This window comes from Buteo buteo, chromosome 3, assembly GCF_964188355.1.
Source record: "Buteo buteo chromosome 3, bButBut1.hap1.1, whole genome shotgun sequence".
In the NCBI taxonomy this organism is placed as follows: Eukaryota; Metazoa; Chordata; class Aves; order Accipitriformes; family Accipitridae; genus Buteo; species Buteo buteo.
The window spans coordinates 42,247,601-42,266,429 of NC_134173.1; the positions used below are offsets into that span (position 1 = coordinate 42,247,601).

The following is an 18,829-nucleotide window of genomic DNA, read 5'->3' on the forward strand; positions in this document are numbered from 1 at the left end:
GATTGTAAATGCTATATAATGTTTAAACATGCAATTAAATTTCACACTGCAACTATCTTGAAAACAACTTTATCTTCTCCATTTTTTTGTATGCATTAGCCAGCTTCTTTTGTCTTGCCTCATTCATAATTGTGACTAAGTTTACCCTGTGTGGCCCTTCTGATCTCTCCTGAATTGCCATGCAAAAATAAAATCCAAACAATCAAGGAAACAGTAAAAGTATGTAACTGGCCAAAGATAAGGGTAGATACAATATTAAAAACTAATGTTAACATATATTAGAAAGTATACTTAGTAAACTGCTAAATTTTAGTGGACATTACAGTTTTAAGTATTAGATTTAATAACATTTGAAATATTAGATTTAGTAACATCTGTTTATGACTATTGCTAAGTAATGATATTGACTGTGGTAGCAGACAGGAGGTTTTTAACATAAATAAGGCAATACAAAAAACACCTTCAAATATATCGACTTGAATAAAAACCAGAAAAAACAGCAAAAAAAGAAACCTTGTATTTGGTAACGTGAGTAGTTTTGGATCACTACACATGATGAAGCAAAGCAGTGAAGAACGTGTAAGTTATTTTGATGCTTGGTTAACCACAGGGAAAGCAGCTCTGCCTTGTAGCTGCGTAATTCAAAGCACTACGATCCATAGCTCACATGGAACTTGAGATCCACATGCACGTTTCTTACCCAGTTCCCATTGCCTCGACACAAGTTGTTTTTTCTCCCTGAAAGCAAGTAATTTTTCAAAAGACTGGTGCCTAAGAAACAGCAACTATTTCAGCAATCAATTTTAAGACCAGCTTATCCCATCCCTGTGAATAAAGTTAGCTACTATTTTAGGGAGGTGATTATGTAGTGAGGTTGCTCTTTCATCAAACTGCATGCATCTGTCCAGAGCAAAGAAGCTATTAGACTCCTGAATACATTTTTTCCCCCAGAAACTATAGATCAAGTCTTACAGGAAAAACTATGCAACATCTCAGGAAGGTTTTAGGAGGTAAAACAAGGCAGAATTATGCATCTGCACCGAACTAAAATTAGAAAAGCTGCCATATGGCTCTGTGAAGCCAGCAGCACGTTCTTATTCATTAGGAAGCATTCTGCTAACATAAAAACACAAGGCCTTCCTGTGCTCTCCAAATGTGTTTATCTTTTCAACATTAATGCACGATATATCATCAGGCTGCTGAAATCTCCTGCAGTGCATATTAAAAAAGCACAGCTGCACTTTTTCTCAGCACGTTTATTCTCTGCGAGCAATCTGAGAGCACAGCTTTGCCCACCTCCCTGACATCCAGCCCTCTCGTTAGCACGGCTCGGCTCCCCTCCGGTTGGAAAGGGCCGCGCGCCCACCCGCCCGCTCGCCAGCCCCACGCTTCCCCATGCCCCACTCCACTCACCACACTCATGTGGTTTAGCTTCATATTTACTACTGCTGGTGGAAGCACACTTAAATGGTAAATGTCCCCAGAGCTTAAGCTAAAAGCCCTCAGAAAGCTGTAAGCTCAATTACTCGCTCAGGAGTAATAGCACCGGTAACACCACAATTTCTTCTTTGCAGTGTTTTCAACTTCCAGTTAGCACAGCCGCTCTCCCGTCCCACACATACCTGCCCAACCTTCCCATGGTAAGGAAGCATCAGTAAGACACTACCTCTACAAAAAGCTTTGCATTCTCACAAAACCACCAAATACACGTAAACTTTCATGGAGCTTTTCAAGCTTTGAGCGAAGTCTGCTCTTGGAAGATTCAGTAACAGCAGCCAGTGTATAAAATTTTCATGGACTTGAAAGTAAAGCAAGCGCTGAAAAACCATGATGGATTTAGGAACAGCAACAAACAGAGATAATAATACATAAAATTAATACTAGTTTCATTTCTCTTAATTTGACATTTCTCCATCATTCTTTTTTGTACGTCAGCATTTTTGTCACCCAATACAACTTCTGTAAGAAGTACTGCCTGAGAAATAATTGCCCCCAGCTCAGTTAAGCTGGAACAAGGACAAAAATCACGAAATTCAACACACCAAGAATAATATTTAACTGCTGCACAGAAAGAAGTCTAGTATCTCTGTATGTATTTTTTTGCCAAATACTTCAATATGCGTTTTACTACCTTTTCCTTGGCTTCTTCTCTTCCCCATTCTCATTTTGCCTGTCTTTTCTGTTGTCACATCTACGATCCCGTTTTTCTCTCGTTATTACAAAAGTCAATGGTCTACTTCTTGGAAGTGAGGAAGAGGACAGGTGGCAGCAGTGGAAGTGCCCCCTCCTTCCTCCCTGCACCCCAGGAGCTGGCTGGCTCCAAGCCCCCTGAGCTGGGGTACTGCAGTGCCACGCTCCCGACACACGGTTCCATTCAGTGCACTGAGCCCGAGTATCACCCTCTATAAATACACTTAAATAGCTTCTCTGAAGATTGGATTTAACAGCAGCAACTAAAAGTGACAATGTTATTTACAGAAATAGAGTTATTTGCAGAAATATGTATGCACTATTCCCAGATTTATCTACTTAATGCAGTGGCAGAGATTATTCACACCTGAGATTACCTCAGAAGGTCACCAGGTTCTGCCAAGTTAAGGACTGGGGACTGAAGTAAACCCCAGAATTACAACCCACTTGCTGCTGCTGAACTGAAGAATAAAGTGTCCTATCCAGGACCCCAAATCCTCAATGGCTTGACCCATTCCCAGCATGCAATAAAAGTAGAAAAGAACATAGCAAGTAAAGTAATTTCCCTGCTGAGATTATTTCTAGTATTTTTGTTTATCATTAAAGACACAGAAGGACAACTGTCATCCTACCATTTAAGTGAAATCTAAACTAAGACTAAAAGCAACCCTGGATCCAGAAACTATTTCTTACTCCATGCCTCATTTTAAACTGTGAGGATACGTCAGACTACGACATTGTGAGTGGAAAGTTGTTTTTCATCTCTTTAATGAGGAATTAAGCTTCCATCAAGACCATCACCTGTTGAACTCCTGTGCATGCTGCAACATGGACCTTTTCCACTAAATTTTCAAAAAAATCAAACGTGTATGTATATATTCCTATGGTTTTAAGCTATATTCTTTCTCTTTTCTCCAAAAAGATCACTAACGTTATCTTTCCAGTGTATACTGACTGACTAGAGAAAGAGCATAAATAAATTAATCATTAAAGGTGCTGCCTGCCCAGGAGACTTCCTTATCAAAAGGCCAACCTCCAGGATGGTGCTGAGAATTTATAATTTTCACTGGTTTAAAATGCTTTTTTAAATACTGGGAGTTTGGGGCTTTTTTTGCATTTACACTTCCTAGGAATGTGTCGTAACCAGTATAACCTCAAATATCTGACTGGTTGTGTTGTAGTTTAGGATATTTTATAAGAGCCTAAAATAGAGTACTTGGACAACAAAGGAGTACACATGGTAGATGAAGTACATTGGCTATCAGTGCCTTACCCAAAAATACCCTCAATTTAATCAGTCACTTATTATTCTATTCTGGAATCAGATAAGCAGATTCAAATACAGGTATCTGTAGCTGTATACACACTTACATATCCAGGAAACAGTTTTGCCTCTGTTGGTATTTAGATGGCTTCAAAACACTCACATAAACTACTCAACTGTACATGATAACAAACGCCATGCATCCATCAGCATTGACCTAAAATCTGTTACATTAACATGGCTGAATTTCAAAAGAGCGAGCCAAGCTAACTGACCTCTGCACTGAAATATTAGATACAAATATTTGGCATCCCTCAGTTTAACGAAGTAATTATTTTCTTTGGTATGTACTGAATTAGGACAGAAAATTTTACTGTATTTTTTGGCATTTACAATTTTATAAGTGTTAGATATTTACTTAATGAGTAACCTCATCTTGTTTTGATAATTCATCTCTAAAAACAGTATTAATATGAATGTCTAAATGGTGGGAGCCTGATGTTCTTTAACATTTTGGCTGAGCTGACGTTTTCAAAGACAAGAAATATGGCAGGATCTGATAATTTCTTTCAAAACAGGGCTCCATCACTATCTCAGAAATAATATATTGCTTTCGCAAAAGTTAACAGCTCTCCAGTTGGTTTTCTGACGTGTAAAAACACAGGCAAGATTTTGAAATTAAGGATACAAGGGTTAACACTCTTTAGACTAGAATCTGCAGATGCAATTGCCAAGCTAATTAAACTTATAGGTTTCCAAAACTTAGGCCAAAATAACATACTGGAAAGGAATATCAATCTAGCCAGACTCCATTTCTTGAAGCCTTACTCTTATGTACTCAACCAACTGTTAAAAGGAAACAGATGACTCCCTTTCTTCGAATGCCACATTGCCATGATTACAAAATATCTTCTTTATTTTAGGATGCTGATGATAAATCTTTGTGACACACCAGATCATTCACAACAACAGGCAAAGATCTTTTTGCTTTTATAAATTGCCATCGATGACTGCAAAAGTTTTCAAGAGACCTAATATGGTGCACCAAAAAGAAATATGATGGATCATGGGCTCCCTATGAGCCCATGAAAGAAAAAAGTTTCCATAATAAAGCATAGGCCAAAATAGAGCACAGATAATTGAAGACAGCTAAGGAAGAACAGAAACAAGTTTAATTTAATGTGTCCATGCTAACATGGATAACAGGGCTCCTACTGCTTCTAATAGTCCAGATTATAGTCGATAAATCTTTTACAAAAAAGCTCTAAATCATTAAGGACAAGTAAAGTTTTTCTTCCTATAATAGCCCAGTGTTCAGAAATAGAAGCTGGGGCCCCTCTTCTTGCTTGTCTATCCCACCATCACAGGCCTCAGCCAAACATTTAGGCCAATTTAGAAACAGAAATGTTCCTATTACTGCAAGGAAAGCAGAAGGAAACCCAAAAGCTTCCTAAAAGAACCTGTTTACTTCTGCATGTTAGTTACTAAAGGAATTTTTTAATCCAAATCCTTTATGAAACTGTGCTTAAGATTCATTTCATATACTTCAACAGTGGCTACATTACTTCAGGTACATTATGAATACAGTATGGCTGTTGGAAGGATGGCAATGACTATTAACACGTATCGTTTAAGATACTCTCTAAAATTAGAAGATCTTTTTTCATTACCCTAGAAAAGTTTGGCTTATCTTGTTGCTAAGATTTACATCCAGACAAAGCCACTTTTAATCTCAATTACATTAATTTTTTTCTGTCACATTTTAAAATGCCTGCTAATAGAACTGATAGGTACAAATGGGCTCCCTTCAATAGACTGAACCATACTTACAGCTTAATTAATTACGCATTATCGTTTCTTGTTCTCTATTTCAGAGTCATGAAGTAGGGATCAGCACCTAGTCTTAAATAAATCAGTATAATCCATAAACAGAAAAATAATTAAACACCAACAGTATTGCTTTCTCTATTTTCTCAGGGAGCTTTATCAGTTCTCCTCCGAGAAGAAACTTTGACCTGCCTTAAAAACAGTTCCCTTAACCCACAGGCGACTAGCAGCTCACTGGAAAGGATGCTCCATGTCGTAGCGGCGGGCGCTGCCATAGCCAGCTGCGTAGCCTTACTGCTCTTCCCCAGCCCCAAGCTCCTGATGCGGCACAGGCTGGGAGTGAGATGCCCCCGTTTGGCAATCATCGCACTGAGTATGCTGAACAAATGTGGCTTTAACCAGGAAATGCTGAAAATTAAGGTCTGACTCCAGTCATGTCCCTCCTCGGCACGAAGGCTGGTAATGCGGGTCTGCAGCCAAGCCCATGTGTCAGATCAGAAGTGATAATCCAGAACCTTTTCCTCCAGTCTGCAATTGACTTATTTGCTTGCAAAAAGGAACATAGCTGCCTGCTCCTCACTTCACCCGTTAGAGAAACAATAGGCAAGACCTTTTAAATAACAGTTGTTACTTCCACAGGATTATTTAGGCCTCAGCCTAAACATTTAAGGATACTGGGTTTTGAGGTAAGTATCTAAATTCTAAGCCTTTTGTGTATCTGGGCCAAAGTCCTTATTTAAAAAGCAACAACAAAAAAACCAAACAAAAAAAACCCAACGAAAGAAACCAACCCCCCACCTTTGGAAAGGGTTTAAGCTATTGAGAAAAAGGCTATATGTCCCTTGTCTGAGCTTCAGAGAAAGAATGAATGACAACGCCCATGACCATCACAGAGCTCAGGGAATGGAAGAGTATTCCTGCACTGTAACTCACGACGACCCTGAGAAAGCCAATATCCTCCCTCAGTTATATTTAATAAAGATTTTATGTACTGGCTTCTCTGCCTGTATCACTGATACAAAAAAGCAAGGGGGAAAAAAAAAGCTTACTGGGCATCTTTACATTTTAGATTGCTATTTGCAAACATGTAATTATATTTTGAACAGTAAGTACAATGGCCTGACAAGCTGTATTATAATGTCCAGTTAAAATCAGCATGTCGAGCAGCTAGACAGATGGCGACTCAACTTTCAAGCTTATTATTAATCACAATAATCCTTGATATCGATCAGTGTAACACTCAACAATTCATTAGTAAGTTTTGTCACATTCCCTAAAACTATTTGATTATTTCTTACTGCAGCACCAAGAGAAAAAACAGTATCAGAGAGACAACAGTGAATGGAATAAAACTGTCACAGGTACGGTGATGCTGGTCCCGACATTATGGCTAAAGCCACACTGAAGGCAAGAGAGAGCATAACTGGGGAAGAAGTGAAAAACAAAATGCAGGACTGTCGTGGTTTAACCCCAGCCAGCAACTACGCACCACACAGCTGCTCACTTACTTCCCCCTCACCCAGTGGGATGGGGGAGAAAATCAGGAAAAGAAGTAAAACTCGTGGGTTGAGATAAGAACGGTTTAATAGAACAGAAAAGAAGAAACTAATAATGATAACACTAATAAAATGACAATAGTAATAATAAAAGGATTATAATATACAAGTGATGCACAATGCAATTGCTCACCACCTGCGGATTGACGCTCAGTTAGTCCCTGAGCAGCAATCCCCCCCCGCCCCGTTTACGTACTAGACATGACATCCCATGGTATGGAATACACCGTTGCCCAGTTTGGGTCAGCTGCCCTGGCTGTGTCCCCTCCCAACTCCTTGTGCCCCTCCAGCCTTCTTGCTGGTTGGGCATGAGAAGCTAAAAAATCCTTGACTTTAGACTAAACACTACTGAGCAACAACTGAAAACATCAGTGTTATCAACATTCTTCTCATACTGAACTCAAAACAGCACTGTACCAGCTACTAGGAAGATAATTAACTCTATCCCAGCTGAAACCAGGACAAGGACAATTATTAAAAAGGAGAGAAAACAAAAGAGCAAAGGCTGAAAAACAAAGCCCTTCAAGAGAAAAGGGAAAAATAGGGAAATACAAAGAAAATCCATTCCACATAAAATATCACTTTTGACAGCTAGTGACAGGGAGCATTGCGTTCAGAAAAAGTCAATAAGAATACTAAGAAATAACTAAAGATAGAAAAACAAACTCAAACATTCAAATATTTCCTCCAAGCTAAGGAGGTGAAAGGTTTTGTACAAAAGAAGGAAGACAGGAAGAATTTTATGTTATTGGCACAAAATACCTCGATATTTTTCCACCCAACACCAAAACAAACAAACCAAGAAAAATCTAAATGAGTGTCCCTCTGAGTTTTCCGATCTATATTTAGAATTTACAACCTTGATATCTCTTCCTCTTCTTTTTTTTCATTTCCAAGTGAATCAATTGTTATATTTAAGCACACTTCCTCTTCAATGTTGAACGTAGGCCCAGACCTAATTTGACATAGAATAACCTGTCTCTGGAAGACATCTTCCTCAGAAGGATCATGGGAACTGCAGGTTGTTCCAAGTCTTTCTAGGAAATTGTGCCTCAGAAGAAAAAGTACCAGTAAAAGGAGAGTACTCTTCATGCTCACACATCTTAAGATGACAAGGGACCACTCTAACTGTCTAGCCGGATCTCTCTAACACATCCCAAAAGCATTTCACCAAGTGACTCCTGCATCATGGCAAGAACATCCACAGAATTACAATATATATTTTGAAGGGCGTTCAGATCTGTTTGGGAGGGCTGATAGAACCTACCAATTTCTTCATTAAGTTGCTTTGAATTTCAATTAACTTTCCACTAAGAATCTGCACCTTATGTATGAGTTGGCTTTGGCCACAGATTCCAGCTCTTAGGCTGTATCCTGCCTTTGTGTGTTAAAGAGCCCTCTGTGGCAAGCACACTGTGTAGTTCCATTTTGCTTTGTGTCAGTAAGCAAAGCGAAGTTTGCAGGGACATGCCTTTCTGCTTCAAGATGAATAGAGCTTCAGTGAATAGAGGTACCACACTGCTGCTTCTTCCAAAGGGGCACGTGTATACTATTTCAGGCAACATGGCAATATCTGGAGCATCTCCAGTTATGGAGTATCTACTTTGAAAGTTTTCTACTTTAGCAGAACTTCAGTTTATGTACTTTTCTGTCTCCTTCTTCTGACATTTGCTCTGATCTTGTGCAAACTAAAGAGTAGTTAGCTTTCAGAAGGAAGAGGGAGAGTATGTGTGTGTTTAAGCATGTAGTGTGCACACTAGAGTACCCATTGTCTTGTAAAATACATACAGATGTGCCAACTCACTTTAACGATGAAAGGAAACAGAAGGCATATATGCCTTCGCTCTCTAACCATCTGTCTGAGGACATTCACTAGGAGCTCAACAATGTACATGACAGAGCAAGTAATTGATCATTTGCCACGTCATCCTTCAAACTTCAGTCTATGTTTTTTCCACCAGTTGCACACTGTGGGTTTTCATAAAAGAAACGGAAAGCTGAAGTAGTAATTGTGTATTGGTTTTGTGTGGCAAGGTTTTGGTAGCGGGGGCTGGTTACAGGGGTGGCTTCTGTGAGAAGCTGCTGGAAGCTTTGCCTGTGTCCGACAGAGCCAATACCAGCCGGCTCTAAGACGGACCCACCGCTGGCCAAGGCCGAGCCACTCAGCGATAGTGATAGTGCCTCTGTGTTAACATATTTAAGAAGGGAAAAAAGTTGCTGGGACACAGAAACCGCAGCTGGAGAGAGGAGTGAGAACATGTGAGAGAAACAACCCTGCGGACACCAAGGTCAGTGAAGAAGGAGGGGAGGAGATGCTCCAGGTGCCGGAGCAGAGATTCCCCTGCAGCCCGTGGGGAAGACCATGGTGAGGCAGGCTGTCCCCCTGCAGCCCAGGGAGGTCCACGGTGGAGCAGATCTCCACCTGCAGCCCAGGGAGGACCCCACGCCGGAGCAGGGGGATGCCCAAAGGAGGCTGTGACCCTGTGGGAAGCCCACGCTGCAGCAGGCTCTTGGCAGGACCTGCGGCCCTGTGGAGAGAGGAGCCCACTCTGGAGCAGGTTTTCTGGCAGGACTTGTGACCCCGTGGGGGACCCACGCTGGAGCAGTCTGTGCCTGAAGGACTGCACCCCGTGGAAGGGACCCACGCTGGAGCAGTTTGTGACAAACTGCAGCCCGTGGGAAGGACCCACGTTGGAGAAGTTCATGGAGGACTGTCTCCCGTGGGAGGGACCCTACAGTGGAGCAGCGGAAGAGTGCGAGGAGTCCTGCCCCTGAGGAGGATGAAGCAGCAGAGATAACTTGTGATGAACTGACCATAAACCCCATTCCCTGTCCCCCTGCACTGCTGGGGGGGTGGGGGTGGGGGGGTAGGTAGAGAATCCGGGAGTGAAGTTGTGCCCAGGAAGAAGGGAGGGGTGGAGGGAAGGTGTTCTGAGATTTGGTTGTATTTCTCATTACCCTACTCTGGTTGATTGGTAACAAATTGAGTTAATTTTCCCCAAGTTGAGTCTGTTTTGCCTGTGATGGTAATTGGTGAGTGATCTCTCCTGTCCTTATCTCGACCCATGAGCCCTTTGTTATATTTTTCTCTCCCCTGTCCAGCTGAGGAAGGGGGGAGTGATAGAACAGCTTTGGTGGGCACCTGGCATCCGGCCAGGGTCAACTCACCACAAATTGTTTCTCATACCCTCAGTCATTTCACATTCAAGGACCCCAATTTCTAACTGTTCATATGCAGAATCTTTTACAGAAATAACAAAATGCATGACTGTGCTGGTTTTAGCTGGGGTAGAGTTAATTTTCTTCACAGTAGCTGATATGGGGCTGTGTTTTGGATTTGTGCTGAAAACAGTGTTGATAACACAGGGATGTTTTCGTTACTGCTGAGCAGTGCTTACACAGAGCCAAGGCCTTTTCTGCTCCTCACCCCACCCCACCAGCGAGTAGCTGGGGGGGCACAAGGAGTTGGGGGGGACACAGCTGGGACAGCTGACCCCAACTGACCCAAGGCATATTCCAGACCATATGACGTCATGCTCAGCATATACAGCTGGGGGGAGAAGGAGGAAGGGGGGATGTTCAGAGTGATGGCGTTTGTCTTCCCAAGTCAGCGTTATGCATGATGGAGCCCTGCTTTCCTGGAGATGGCTGAACACCTGCCTGCCCATGGGAAGTGGTGAATGAATTCCTTGTTTTGCTTTGCTAGCATGCGTGGCTTTTACTTTGCCTGTTCAACTGTCTTGATCTCAGCCGGCGAGTCTTCTCACTTTTATTCTTCCAATTCTCTGCCCCATCCCACCTGCGGGGGAGTGAGTGAGCGGCTGGGTGGTGCTTAGCTGCCGGCTGGGGTTAAACCATGACAATGACTTAGAACAGATGCAATTATCTTGGTTCTAGTTTGAACACAGAGGAGCCTTTGATCAATACCTCTTTAATGTGCTGTGAATCCACAGGTTTTCAGGATGGAAACATTGTATGAAAGGCATTGTACCCTATTGTGAGTAAATATTATATTATCACTTTTCAGGCTGCAGCCTTTAAAAAGAAAAGATAAAAGCTGTGTAACAAAAGCTAGGTTCCTTATAATGGATGATCTTATTTTGACTGAAGTATCATCACTACTCTCAGTAAATTAATTTGCTATTCCACAAATTAAGCTCCACAGAGACAGTCAAGGTAACACGAAGTCTCCTTCTTCATTTACTTGCTTTACATGCTTCTGAGAATAGTACGTTGCATTCACTAATCTAAAGCACACAGCATGCCCTGACGTTCTATAGTCAGCATCTTTACACTGCATACCTTCCAGCAATAAGAGACTACAAACACAAAACATTTAAGACTTGAATCAGCAGCCCCCAATTCTTCTTTAGCACCTAAACTCAGTATTTATTCTTTAGCACTTAAACTCAGTATTTCTTATTGACCAGACACCTCTGAAGACAGAGCAGCTGGTGAGAAACACTAGACTCAAAAGCTTAGTTCATATTGTGGAGGGTTGGATGCCAGCCTATATTTCTGGTTTGGTTTTTTTTTTTTTCCTAATTAAAAATGCTAAATGTATTTATGATGTTTACAGTTCATAAGAGATTACATGACAAACTACAAAAGAAAAACTGTATAGTTTTGAAGTTTAAAGTGCTCAGTGACAGTTTAAATGCAGCCTGAGAAAATAGACTATCTGCAAGGAGGTGGCCTCCAAAATCCTAAATACGAGGAAGAGATGTCTCCATCTTTCTTATACAAGACATTTTTACTACACTTCCAGAAGTACATAGTCCACTCTATGATCTTTAAATATTAAAGTAACAAAAACAAAACTTTAATGAAAATATTCCTGCAAAGAGGGAACACTTGAGACATAGGCCCCAAAGCATGTTAAATATGGGAGAAGAAGGTAAATCCTTTACAGCATTCCCCAATATTGGTATTCTAGACCTCTTAGATCGCAACCATCTTTGCAGCTACAGAACATAAAATAAACAACCATGCTCCACGAGTTTGAATTATTTTCTCTCTTTGTCATTTAGAAGTTATGAAAGAAAACAAAATAAAGATCAAAGAAAAGCAAAATGCAAGTAGGATGCAAAACAAACAAGCAAGTCTTCCTGTAATACCTGCCAATAATTCCTATTTCTACCTGTAAAAGACCACTTTAGGAGTGAACATCTAGTTTCTCTTCAACTTTGAGTCACAACTTGGGAGTCAAAGCTTAGATTTCTGGTCAAGCAAATTATCTCTAGAACTGAAGTCATCCACCACCAACAAAGTTGAAGCCCACGGACAAGAGACATGTCTTGTTAAGTGACAGTCATCGCCCGACACCCTGCAATATGCAACAGCACCAAGACAGCTGTAGGCGTTAGTCCACGGCTCAGTCATTGCTGGCACGCTTGGACCTGTGTTGGAGGGGGCCCCACCAAGGACCCTTGGGGCAATAGATCCTCTCCTCCTGGTCAAATAAAAAAATACTGCTTAGGCTCACCACACAACCACACAAATGCTACGGTCAGGGTGAGGGAGGGAATGGAAACTCATGACCAGAAGGAGGGCAGGGATGGTGGAACCAGGGCTTTCAACAGCTGCCTCGTTTCCCGTAGGTTAGTCTGCAGCCTGCACATCAACATCTTTAGGACCACTCTATTATTGTTCTTAGTCTAAAGAAATAATAACAAAATTGACCTAAATCTACTAATCGGGTGATAAGTAAACAGTCTTATTAACTTTGGGAAACAAGGCTATATAGCAGATCGGACTTTAACCATGATTAGGAAGCAAAAACCAACAACAATCCACTAAATCCTACTAAGTGCATAGGTTTTACACCGGTTTCACAATTTTGATTACCAGTCTGATGATTATTTTTGTCTGTTTTCTTGAAGCAAGAGAATCACAGAATCACAGACTGGTTTTGGTTGGAAGGGAGCTTTAAAGACCATTTAGTCCCCATCCTCCCCGCCATGGGCAGGGACATCTTTCACTAGATCAGGCTGCTTAAAGCCCCATCCAACCTGGCCTTGAACACTTCCAGGGATGGGGCATCCATGGCTTCTCTGGGCAACCTGTTCCAGTGTCTCACCACTGTCACAGGAAAAAATTTCTTCCTTTTGTCCAATCTAAATCTACCCTCTTTCAGCTTAAAACCATTGTCCTTTATCCTGTCACTACAGGCCTCAGTAAAAAGTTTCTCTCTTTCTTATAAGCCCCCTTTATATATAGAAAGGCTGCAATAAGGTGTCCCCAGAGCCTTCTCCTCTCCAGGCTGAACAATCCCAACTCTCTCAATACTTTGAGCACAGTGTGGACACAGATATATGACATAAAGGCGTCTTCAGCTATTCTTTTCATAAGTCATATTAATTAAATTATAACACTGCTTCCAAAGAAAACTATTAGCATAGTTAAAATGCCATAACTTACACGTAGGTAAGGCCTAAGCCAACTATTCTGCACGATACGCAACTCCAGTAAAATAAGCAAACCCCAGGAAATTTCCCACTTGATGGATCTGCTGGCTAACGACTACTTTTCATTAGAGCCAGAAAAGAAACTGATGGTCTGCATTACCTAAAACCAGTTTAAATTCTTCAGTGAATCAGTAGTTCTCTGGAGGCCTGCAAGTAGTAAAGTCAACATAACTGGATATTTAGGCAAAAAGCTTTACAATGTTCAGGGGAAGATCAAAGCCATTTTCAGTGCATCACTCTTAGCTGTAGGTAGAGGAGAGGAGACAGCAAAGCAAATTCAGTAATAGATTTTTTTGTAGATGTTCTGCATAAATTCCTTGACTTCACAGCACAAATTCCTCTGACACTTAATTCAGTCTTAAAATCTTATCAGGCTGAAAGTGCAGCACATAAATAATAATAGCTATGCAGAACTCTTTCAAAAAAAAGATTCAAAAATTGCCATCAATTTTAGATCTTCTGCCATCTCAAATACGATTAACATAAAAAAATATAATTACAGTAAAATTGACCAACTTAAATATTTGCAAAACAAAAACCAACAAACAAAACCCGAGTCTGCATATGCTCTCTTGTCTTGAATATTCTGATTTGGTAAGATATTTATGCACATAACTTTAAACCTTTAAGTAGTTCCACCGACTTAACAGGGATTACTCATCTGCTTAAAGTTAGGCAGTTGCTTAAATACGTTGTGAAATATGAATCTAAATTCAGATCTGAAAAATTTAAAGTAGCAGCAGCCAAAGTAACACCTCATTACAGCTTTAAGACCATGCTGTTTTCCTTTAGCAAGCGATTTTACTTGCATACTGGCACTGGAGGCAACAATAGACTATCTGCTGGAGTGACCCTGTGATGACAAAGCAGTACTGCTACGGGGAAGTAAAACCTGGTTTTGCTAGCAAATGTGAAACCAGAAAAAGAAGATATGTATGATTAACAACAAGCCTTCTTTTTAAAATTCATACAGGTTCCATAGCTCTTGCATGTCTCTCTTCACCAAGTACTTTTCCTTCTCCCAACATTGTTCAGCTTTCACATGGTGATTCATTCTATCCAAGGTCTGCCTTGTAAGGCTATTCTGAAAACAAGATCTGACAACTCAAAACTGTACATTAAAAGCTAGACCGATAATCACCACCCTGATATCCCTTCCCTGTACTACTGAAAAGCTGATCTACAGAACACAAAACCTCTTCAGAAACTGGTGACACATGAAAGCAGGACTCTGCAGGAAAATGGAAATGAGACAGAAAATCACATTTGAGGATACTTTGGCACAGTAGGTTATATCCCACCGTATGTGAATCTAAATAAGACAAGTGGATGCCATCCTAAAAAAAGGCATGGAAAGTAGAAGGAGAAAAATAAGAGATGCAGACCTGAGGTTTAAAATGAGGTACTCGGGGAACTTGAGAAAGAAACCCATGTCTTGTACTTGATGTCAGGACATATTCTTCAGCATTCCTACTGAAGGGGCCAGAGGAGACTGCTTAGCTAGAGAAACTGCTGAAGAAGCTTAAGGTGATCTTCAGTATCCTCTGTACCTACTGCATTGCTGATACCCAGAGAAGAGGGTAAAAGCACAACTAGACAATGAAGAAAAGGAGGTTTCAAAGCCTGAAGCAGGAGATGTTCAAGCAGTGAAATGTAACAAATAGTCTCTGCTTTAAAATGTGAGCTATTAATCTGCTGAGACTGAGGTTAGCATGATGGATAAAAAGAGCCTTAAACTAAGGGCAAAGGTTTAATTTTTATATCCTGCTTAATACCTAGAAGGAAAAATAATCACCTAAAGGGTGACAGAGTAACCAAAAACAATAATGAGAAAGAAAAATGCTAACATAATGAGAGGAGTCAGGCAGATGACAAGATTCAAGGAAAAGGACTGCTGTACGTATGAAATCAAATGAGATTCATGTGAAGCAGTTCAACTGATTGTAAACTAAGGAAGAAGAGAAGCCAGACTCCTTTTATTTGCTCTCAGAGTTTTGTTGTCTTCAGATTATGAGAAAACATTTTCAGCAGTACTTATACAACTGAAATGAATCTGTCTTAAGTGCTGAAGTTGTTTCTTAAAATTAAGGTAGGATCCTAAAATCAATCAGACACTACTTTGCTAAATATATTTCTTAAGTACAATCAAATGGTTTTATAGCTTCTTGGTTGTCTAGAACATAAAAGAACATTTATCCCCAGTGGTCTTTACACTTGCCTAAACCAAGCTTTTTTAATTAAGCACGTGCAAATCGGAACTTACTGTGCTTGTACACATCTGTGTATATTATGAACACATCTGCAACTTATACGACTATTACTCTTCCAAAGTAACTTAACATAGACTGCAAATAACAGGAGAGCTTACACTTTCATGAGCATGTAACACAACCATAAACCCACCATTTAACATCACTTTCATGCTACAAATAAAAAGCTGAATGAATTTTTTCCCAAGTGCTTGAAACACAAGTCTCAAATCCCCAGTAGAAATATCCACTTAAGATTTACATGAATATAACTTCTGATTCATCTTCATGCTAAAATCACAATTTTTCACCTCCTCTGGACATCCACAAATCTCTGTCCAATCACTGTAAGATAATACGGTAAAAGTCCTCAGTAGAAAATTGAGCTTTTGTAAAGAAACTTGTCTTCATTTTCCCCAGTACTAAAAACGTTTCAAAACCCAGATTAAAACTACATGCAATGGTTACATCTTTCAAATATCTTTAATTCTTTTAATTCAGTTACACGCATATATTTATAACATGCTTTCAAATTGTAATAAACCGAATCTCTAACATACCACAACTAAAGAATCTTTGAAGTATATACTGTGAGAAATGATAAAAAGATAACAGATAAGTGTATTGCAAATACATATTTGCATATAAAATAGATCAGGATAACATTATACTAAATTATATAGTATTACTACAGCAAAAAATCTGTTACTTTTTCAGCTACCAGCCCAGCAAGCTTGACATGGGAAATGAATATCAATCTGTATTTCTTTCTTCCTTGTTTTCATTCCGAGAACCTAGAATAAGGTCGCCTTGTCAAATCTCAGTAGCAGTTATAAAACTTGTTGCTTTCAGTGGCTTTACAAGGTATTTGTAACTGACTGCGCTTTTGTAAGTAATTAGACCTTAATCTGCAATTCTATTTATAGATGAAGAAGAAAATTTGTGAAGAATTTTTAGCATTCATCTCAAAAAATCCAACCCCTTTACTAAAACTTCTGAATAATAAAACTGTAAAGTAAGTTTACACTAACTTAATCTAATCTGTCTTTGAAGAAATGCAGAGCAGACCCACTGCGCAAAAGCTAAGCCATCTTAATTTGTCTGTGTTAGTGCAGAATCACTCAGAATTTCAGGATGTTCATTTAGTTTCCTCCTACAGGTATTTAGTGTAACACCAAAAATCAACGAAACATCTTAACTGTAAGAAAATGTGATTTTTAACCTGAGTCTCATGGTACTTTATGTAAGTATAGTATTATTTTCATGACTTTGTTTTAGAAATACGTATTGTTAAGATAATGCAAATGTTTCACCATCGTAAAGGTCTTCTAACACGTCTTGGCACTGGAAAAGCAATCAGAAAGATTTGGAACAACTTAAAAGTTAATGCATTTAAATGATGAATATATATAAAGTGCAGGATTCCCAATGTGAGGTGGTAAACTACCTAAAAAACATGGGAAAGCAATAGTAATAGCCTCATTACGTCTTCAATCTGTTTGCTTTGCTTAGGTCAGGTTTTTTGTGGCACTCAACAGAAGTACAGGTGTACTGTACTGTTTGTGCAGTTTGAATATTTACTATATGTGAGACCTATTTGTTAATAAAATGCCTGTTCCAAAACAATGTTGCATTTCAGAGTATGCTGTCATTTGAATTTTTCTTAAAAGGAAAAGCCTTTTAAACTTGCTATTACAACAAACAGGTGTAGCTTCTATGTAGAAATCAGTATCAAACTTTTCATTAGTTTAAAGTAGTAATTTCAAGTATTCTAATCTTTGTTTCTAGATCCTGAGATGCTACTGAGGACAGCTTTGAAGGTCTCAGTGATTTGCAATGCCCCTTAGAGATGCTTAAAGTCTAGTCTGTACCAGCTATGAGTTTTATGCAAAGACCCAAACAGTTATCAGACAATCTAATTGTTCTCAGCTGAAGAACCTTGTGCAACAAATCAACATTATAAAGAGTAATTTAGTATCTTTATTGCTCAAGGGTTGCAAAATACTTCTACTTGTTGAAATAAAAACCTACTTCTACTTGTCAAAATAAACAGTATTCATAGCATTTTACTCTGTCTTTAGAATTATATTTTCAGTTGTTTTTGCAATAAAACTTTATGAGCTTAGAAAATTAAGTGCACATTCAGCTTTGGTACAATTCTGGCCCATGATGACTTAAATAATTTACATGCAACCTGGTCTGATGAGTGTGAACATTTTATAACAATATGAAAATTGTTTTTATGATACTGGTCCTGAACAACAAAACCCTGGATCTTACAAAGTTGCCATTAGTTAGAACCAGATTTTTTACGAGATTTTCTAGAGCTGCTGAGAGAATTACCAAGTGGATTAACAGATTTTTCTCTGTGCACCCACTTTGCAGGAAAACACATTTTTTTTGTCCTTATCCCTTCTCAGGTAAGGATAAGGAGAACGTGTCTCTTGGTGACAGCAAAACAAAAATCCAAAACTGAAAGTGAGAAAAGGAAGAAGAAAAGAAAATAAGGAAAAAAAACCCCCAAACTCAAAAGCCAACAAGGTGCAAAATGATGATGGACACTGTGTCTGGTTAAGAGTTCTACTTCATAATATGGGGCACAGCAACTTCACCAGAACATCCATGTAAAAAATTATGTCAACCTAATAGCAATAAGAAGAGAACAAGCTGAAAAATAGGAACATCCCGAAGAGTAATCAATTCGAGCCACTTTGGAGGCAGTTGACACAATTTGACACTTCCCACTTTCCATTTAGCTTTGAACAGACTGATGTCTGAAACTGCAGATCTACTTACTTACTTGTTTTAGAAATAAATCTGTACCTAAATTATACAACACGTAATCACCACTTTTATAACTTCACACATACAGTATGGAAAAGGAAGCATTATTTTCCCACAGAAATCACAGAATACTGAAGAAGTGAAAGATGTTAACTAAAGTGTTTGAAAACCAAAGGAATCACTCTAAACACAGTTTATAAAGAGACTGAACTCTTCTACATTAAAAGAAAAATGATACGCACCTACTTTAAGAATTTGAATCTGCCCCAAACAACTGCAGTGCTATTCATGCCTGCCCAGATAGACCTGTGCCACAAAACCCACTTCCAAAAATTTAAAGTTTCTAAAATATTTGGTTTTTTTTCTTTAAATAGGAAATATATCAAAAGACAAGAAATACAAAACTAATCTTCTAGACAAAGAACAGGAAGAAAACTGTCACATTCTCTGGTTTACATTTATAACAGGACCCTATCTGGAGATTAGAATAGT

General features: G+C 39.4%; 1 protein-coding gene across 8 annotated transcripts in view; it reads right to left on the minus strand.

The window, feature by feature from the left end:
• NCOA2 (nuclear receptor coactivator 2) overlaps positions 1-18,829 on the minus strand; it is a 198,746-nt gene that overhangs the window by 61,151 nt on the left and 118,766 nt on the right. The gene's annotated exons all lie outside the window — the stretch shown is intronic.